This window comes from Dermacentor andersoni, chromosome 1 (assembly GCF_023375885.2).
Source record: "Dermacentor andersoni chromosome 1, qqDerAnde1_hic_scaffold, whole genome shotgun sequence".
Taxonomy (NCBI): domain Eukaryota; kingdom Metazoa; phylum Arthropoda; class Arachnida; order Ixodida; family Ixodidae; genus Dermacentor; species Dermacentor andersoni.
Window position 1 is genome coordinate 328635013 of NC_092814.1, and position 7959 is coordinate 328642971.

General features: G+C 41.3%; 1 long non-coding RNA gene across 1 annotated transcript; it reads left to right on the forward strand.

The window, feature by feature from the left end:
- Nucleotides 1-1549: 1549 nt before the first annotated feature.
- LOC140215353 (uncharacterized) lies at nucleotides 1550-5956 on the forward strand. The gene is made up of 3 exons (XR_011892308.1): nucleotides 1550-2055; nucleotides 3112-3192; nucleotides 5506-5956. It is a non-coding gene; the product is annotated as an uncharacterized lncRNA (long non-coding RNA).
- The last annotated feature ends 2003 nt before the right edge of the window (nucleotides 5957-7959 follow it).

Here is a 7959-nt window from a genome sequence, read left to right on the forward strand (position 1 = left end):
ATCAGCCTTCCTCTGGGGGTTACAAGCGTAATGTGTGCATTTTGCTATAGCATGGCAGATCAAGATGTGTTTATCGCTTGAATATTTTAGTAGAGAAAAAATATCAAAATAAAATGTTGCTTTAATTCCGTGTTACCAGTCTGTCGTACACAGAACAATAGGTTGGTGTAAAGAACTAATAACTGCGGTTTGACTGCAACTTTTACATGCCTACAAGAATCTAAAATGCTAGATTTCAAACTGCAGCAGTAGTCGGGTCTGTCAAAAATGAACTCCACTGCGCACCTCATGCATGAAAATAAGTTCATGCCTTTTAGTAAGCTTAGATGCAGGCCGCAGTGAACTTGTTAGTATTGAAATGTGGGTAAGCTTGCCATAACAAGCCTTGTTGCCCTTTTTTATAGGCACATCCAGATATCCATTGAGCTGAAGGACAATATTTTCATCCCTACTGAGCATCAAACATGTTTGCAGCTATAATCCTCAAATTATGGCTTCAGCAGTGGCACAACCAGGGATGGTGCGGGGGGGGGGGGGGGGGGCACACTGGGCACGTGCTTAGGATGTGTCACAAGTGGTGTTTGCGATACACCAGACTCATGACAGACCTATGACGTCTGAAAATGACCAATATTCTATTCATTAGCAGGAGTATTCTAACATTCATGAAAAACAAGGATGAACTGTGGTTTATTTGTTTTTTTGCTTAAATCTAAAAATTGAAGTTAGTTTAGCAGTTGACTGTTGCAGTCATTTGGATGTTTTGCATGCATTTCACTAGGAAGACTAAGAGCTAAGACCTTTTTATTGCCATGGCCTTGACTGTCTTGATGTTGTTTTGCACCATGCCCTTGTGTTGACTTTTGCATACGATATTTTTCAGGCACCCGTTTTATATAACGCAAGAAGGCAGCTGCAAGGACACGAGGATGTGAAAGAGCCAGTGCAGCGCGACTTCACGTAGTGCAGAGGAGCCAATGCCAAAATATCAAAATACATTGGCATGTTATTTGGACAAGAAAACTAGTATGTGGGTATATTGGGTGTACCATTTGACCAAATGTCAACAAAATCAAGATACAGTATGTTACACGAAGATGAAAATTCTCACGTGCTCCAGGCAGTCATCTTAACATGGTATATTTATGTAATGTCTCTGATTGGAAAGTCAAATCAAGTATGCTCTCTGGAGACACATAGCAGCAAGTGTCATTGAAAAGTTAAAAATGTGTTTTAAGAAAGCTGATTAGTTCTGAGAAGTGACTGCTTTTTGTCTTGCCTCTCAACAGATATATCCATGTGATAAAAAAATAGTGGTACAATGAAATTGCATATTTGCTTAGCGACATGATACATACTTGCAATGAGCACGGTGCCTGTGTTTACTATAAAAAGCAACAGCCCATGCTTGGTTAGGTTAGGCCCACTACAACATGCAGGCATGGGTGATTGGCGCTTTTTTTATTTCTGTGTCGTGAGGTTTATTGACGTGCGTATAGGTGCAGTGGCACGCAGTATGGCTAGTACAAAAAAGGGGGGGGGGGGCAGATATATGTAGCTCGCTGTACACGACACAGAGCAAAGGAAATCCGTGTTCAGCAACTATGTTAAATGCCATGCACGTAAATTTTACAACGCTACTTGTTCGAAGCGCGCACAGGTGCATATTGAAGAAAAGTTTCCAGGGTAGATAATTTAGTTTGTAATTTACACTAATTTTGCTCTAACCACGAGACATAATAATTTGAATATACTGCACGGAAAAACCTAGAGCAAATTAAATTGTGTCAGCTTCGTGTGTATACATATAGTCTTTCCTATGCATTAGGTTTTTTGCGTAATGCATTAACAGTTGACAGCCTATCTTATGATGTGTACTCTGTTTACATTACAGTTGTTTATTAGTTTACTCGTTTGTTTTGCGACTGATGAAATGCCGGCATATATATATTTTCAACATTTGACATAACCCTGTATGTTTTGCAGGGACAACCCAGGACGTGCATTTCTCAGCACCCAATCAACTGCCAAAAGTGACTCAAACACAGGCCACCAGTAAGTGGACATCAGTTGCAATTTCACATTATGCAGTTGGCGGCTGCCTTGTATGGAGGCTTCTTTTTTTTAATGAGATGGTGATGTCGTTCTAATGTACATTTTGACCACAAAGGTGAGATCATGTCTCACAGAGGCATATATGGTTGCTATGCTCTGCGAGGGACGTGTTCTCGTGTTCATGAAGCATTTGTGTTTGGCAGTATTGTCGTCCAATGAGTCGGATATAAACACTAACTCGCCACTGCCGGCAAGTAGTTGCGAGAAACGCATTATGACGCTGTAAAGTTATTTCATTAATTCGAAGGAAAGTTTTGCAGCAGGAAAAAAGGTTGCTATTCCAGGTAAACATGTCTTTTTCTCACAGGTTATTTAGCCAAACTGTGGATGCATGAAATTCGTGACCTGTGAATAGATTTTAATTTATTCTTTAGTAATGCTTCTAAAAGAGACTAGAAATAGCATGTGACTACCTCTGCTATCAGCAGACCATACATTTACAGTCATAAGTGGCAGTTCCATGCAGTCTCGCACTTTATATAACCTTTCCTTTCAGCAACATTGGAACTGGTGGCTGCGTTTTCAGAAGGAGAAGTGCACTTGACACTGTATATGTATGTGTGAATTCGGTTTTCTTTGTATGTGTCGGCTCACTGACAAACAGTGCAAAAATCTGTTGTACCATGAGCCTGACGACGCCTTCTGCTGCTAGAAATGTGGCACTTCGTATTTTATAGTACTGCATGACATTTAAATCAAAGCTACCACATAAAATGATCAAGAAAACTAACCGCTGTTATAGCTGTTTTCCTCAAAGAACGCTTGTCCTTTATGGGCTGTGTTAATCTGAGCTCTCCACCGATGTTTCAGTAGTATTATCCCTTAGTGAGTGAGAGATTGGGAGCAATTAATCGTGTTAGTGTTTAAGTGGTGTCCTAATTATGTGCATTTGTTCCAACAAGGTTGTCTAGATTACTTTATTGTATAGTGTAACGCTTATGAAACCATCAGCAACTACTGAGTTGCTAACACGCATATGGATTTGTCACTATACAGGTGGAACTCTGCTGTACCACTGCAGTGCTGCGGAAATTGCCTTCACCAGCGGCTTTGCAACAGCTGTTTCGCAGCATGTCGGTATGTGTTAATTTATAATTATGTTGGGATGGGCTAGTATTATGGACCACTGCTACTCTGTATTGTGACAGATCCATATGATAAGGGATGTAATGGGCACAGCAAAAACCTTTGAATTTTTTACTATGGTACATAAACAGGCTCTCCTTTTCGTCACTGGAGCAGGAGAGAAGGGCATGCAGGCACTCCTGAATGTACATATATTTCAGAACATGAGAGAGACATCTACACACACACACACACACAATTAATCTAAAGGCAGGAACGTTCCATCTTTCATCTTGAATTGAATTGTGCAGCGCAAAAATACAACACAGACCACAGAGAAGCACACATGTTAACAGGTTTGATACACACGTTAGTTCAACAGATTTGATACTTCAAGTGTGCTATTTTACACAAGGGGGAAGGGAAAGGGGAGAAAATCTGAAAAAAAAGTGGAGTGGAAAAAAAGGAATCGTGCCAAAAAGCATGAGAAGCATCGCGCAGCCAGGATCACCAGCAGGACATCTAAAAAGCACTCTGATAAAATTACATACAGGACAACCTTACGTATAGTTTGTTTCAATCAACTCAGATCACATGCAGCCATTACTGCAATCAAGTTGTTTCCTTATGTCATATGAGGGAATGATGTGGGCCCAAAAAACTGTTTAGAGCTGAAGGATTATGTTCTATTCTAGCCTCATTGCCTGCTTTTTTATCATATTGTTATCAGCTGCTTATGTTAGGGACAAAATGTAAGAGTACGAACTGTTTCCCGATTCGCCATTCCACACAACATGTCTTTGTGACTATATGTACATGCAGATGATCCATAGTTGAAAAATATTCAGTACAGTAGAATCTCATTACAAGATGCACTTGGTTGTAAGAGACATCTGAAAATGGTTTGGTTGGTTTTCCGATGTTTGCCACGTTAACAATACTGTATACAAGAGACACCTTTGTTACTAAGGATGACTTTTTAAGTATTCACTACTTCGAAGGGACACAACCCAGACACATTCACTTTGTGCACCTTGTGTGCTCCGAAGGGCGTAAAGATCACGCAATCCTTACACAAGTCAATCGCGCATGTCTCTTTTAGCATGAACCAGAAAAGGAGGGCAACGAGGACAGTGCAGGGCAGAAAGTGTCGGCAGTTGAAGCTGACGAGCGTCTAAGAGCACCTCAAAGGTACTGCGAGCAACAAGGCTTGCAAAGCGAAGTGTTTAAATTCCAGAAGTTGGGAAGGAAGCTAACACAATCTACAGTCACTAAAAAGCTGTGAATGTCTTCTTTAAAGGGCCCCTAAACCACCGAGGTTGAAATTTAGTTGCGGTGTTGCAGTTCTACACAATAAGGCAATGAACAGGTAGCCACGAGAATTTTTCGAAACAGTGCAGTAATAGTGGAGCTACGTGTGTTTGATTATCGAAAAGTAGTCCCCACTCATTTTACTCTTTCATCTGGTACACGCCATATGGACAGTATCGTCTTTTCCTTGCCTAGTACACCTCCAAATGTTACGGGACAGGCCAACACCAACGAGCTCTGTTGCTGCCGCGCTGGCCCGTCGTCCTGCGAGGGGTGGCGCTAATACAACGGAACTGTATGGTGACTCGTGTTGAAGAGCCTCATAGGGAGACCCTTCTGATGGCGTTTCTGTTCTTTGCCCCCATTGGCTGCCCACAATGGCATCGCGCGCAACGCGACGAGGAAGGAGTGTGTGTATTTGCTTGCAGGCCTTGCCGGCAGTCGTACACTTTCGTTCGACCAATCGACAGCACCGGAAACTGGTGACATCATCAGAGACAGCCTAGTGACGTCAGGACAAACTGGGGGGTGCAGGATAGGTCCAGAGAGGTGCACGGGGTCATTTTCTTCATATTGTGGTGCTCCGGCAGTGCTACGCACTCTGGCATTTGGCTTCGTCGATCGTGACGGCATTCTGATTTGGATACGCGTGTTTACTTGAAATGTTCAAAAAATGTCGAGAAGTGGTTTAGGGGCCCTTTAAGCCACCCTGAGCATTTATTCCTTCAGATATATCAAAACATACTTTAGTGATGATGCATAATAAAGTGATCTAGTCTGGCTCCTCAATGTCTCAAAATATTTGGTTTCGAGAGACATGTTTCCCGTGCCTGTTGAATATCTTCTGATGAGGCTTTACTGTAATATACACAAACAATTATGTAACTCCTCCTGCAAGTATTATTCATTAAGCTCGGTCACTTATGTGCAAAGCTTGTGGTTAAGTCTTGATGTCCGTACTTTTTAGAGCTATGTTTATTAATTCATGCTGTTCTTATTGGTTCTTCGATGCAGGAGACAATGCCTACGAAATTATTGGCCCTGATCATGAGAGCCCTCAAGGGGCAAACAACATCTCTGTTGCAGAAGTGAGCCCGATACCACTTGGAAGTTACCATGACAGATGACACGGCAGCAATAGATACAGAGACTGCCATGTCTACTGCAGCTGCAACAGTGTACGAGGCAAGCAGCAGCGCGTCAGCATCAGCAGCAGTGTCAGAAGGAACCACACCAGGCCTGGTAGAGCAACACGTGTGGTATCACTGACTTTTTTTGTAGTGGATACAACTCATTTGCTCAACATACAAAAGCTTTTCACCACGACTGTGAGCCAGTGTTATTGTGCAGCAAGTGCAAGACTAAGTTAGGTGTTATAACACAGTACAAGCATCACTTTAATATATGCAAATGCAAACATATTACAGTTGTTGCCTCCCCAGCCAGCCCACATAGTGACAACAATGTCGAACACATTGTGGGGCACACCTCTCCCCCATTACAAGATAGTAGAGACTGTCAGTGTTGTTGCTAGATTGACTGGTCTTTGTAGGCAACTAGAAGGACAACACAGGTGTCATAAGATTGTTGTCGATGTTGTTGAAGAGGTCAAAAAGAAGTTTGATGCCGCTGAAGTGCCAACTGATATTGAGCAAATCAAAAGCAACCACCTGAGAAAGCAACACTATCGAAATTTGGGTATCTATGTGCCGCCAACTCTGGTAAGAATGGCATAGGACAGAAGTGTGATGAAAATCACACAGACACTGCTGTTGCATCACTGGCCACAGTGAGCAGTGACTTGTAGGGCAAGAGAGTCAACTGAAACTAACATTATGATATAGTGTCATGCTCCCATGTGACCACTTTTCAAGTTATTTTGCAAGATACAGCTCAACCTCCAGAAACGAGACTGCAACTTGTCTGTAAAAAAGCTTTCACAAAAAATTATTCATAACACTATTAACATAGCAGTATCTTTTTTTTGTGTCGGTTCGAGGTTCCCGGCTGTCCATTAATGCAAAAATTGAGGAAAAAAAGAACATGTGTCGTACTTACACCTTTTTAACAAGTACGAGGGAGACAGAACTTTTCTAGTCATGCATCTTCATCATACTATCAAGTTTTTAAATGCCTTTTATAATTATTATCACCAGTTATATCTGAGTGCATTGTATGCATGTAGCAGGTGTAAAATCAGGTCAGTTGGATCAGATGCCTTATCTGCAAGCGAGCCCTATATTCAAGAAATTTGAATTAAAATAGTTACGTTAGAGACGCAGTCTTTCAGCACTTTATTGCCTGTGGTTTAAACATTGCTCAATACTTTTGTGGGTGGCAATTTCAACCGGTACAGCACTGCGCTTTGCCACAGTCACATTTGTCTTCAAAGCGGTGTTTACCATTTGTGTTGATCTGTTTTTGTGTGCATAGAGCAAGTTTTTCATTTATATTTTTCTGCATTCTTGTGCTTGCACTAAGCTTGTATAAGGCAGTTACAAAATGTGCGTCACTATAACGAACTGTTCTGTTGAGCTTACACTTGCAAATAATCGTGTTCAGATGGCCACACTTCTATGCGGGTGCACCGCTAGCTTTGTGTATGTCCTCATGTTTGTATAAAGCTTATATAAGCTAGTTAGAAAATGTATGTCACTAAGCATTGTGATATTCTTTAAAGAACTGCTTGGTTGGTTTTACACTTGTGAATTAGTATTGAGGCGGTGGTATTCCCATGTATGCCCACTGCTAGCTTTCTGTGTCCTCACATGTTTGTATTAAGTTTCTACAAGGGAGTTACAGCATGTACGTCACTAAGCACTGTGATATTTTTTAAAGAACAGCTTTGTTGGTTTTACACCTGTGAGTAATAGTACTCGGGTGGCACTAGTCATGTGTAGGTACACAGGGACCATTTGTATACATTATGCTCATGTAAAGCAGTTACAAAGTGTATGTCGCTAATTACTGTGATATTTGTTGAATTGCTGTGATGGTTTTACACATGTGAATAATAGTGGTCAGGACACAGTACTTGCGGTGTATAGTTGAACTTATACACTGCCAAGACATGGGCTGTATACGTACCAAAAGAAATGTGTGTCATTATATTGTTGTGATTATTACTGTTTGGATTTTATTAAACTGTAATAAAATTGTTTCTTGTATCTATTGAGGTATGGCAATTTGTCATGCAACCAAACTGAGGACCTGAACTTGTGCATACAAATAAACAGCTAATTTAAGAGTTGCTCATATTCTGCTAAACCAGTTTAACAAATCTTGTACTACAATGCTGGAAAAATGACAGAGCTGACTCGGATGTACAGAAAAAGTTCTGCACTGGCTGAAGGACTGCCCCACACTGGAGTTCGTAATGTTGCGTTTATTGGAGTAGAACAGAAAGTGCACTTCTATTAAAAATGCGACAGTCGGTGCAGAAACATAAGGCAGACGAGCGGATGTGGC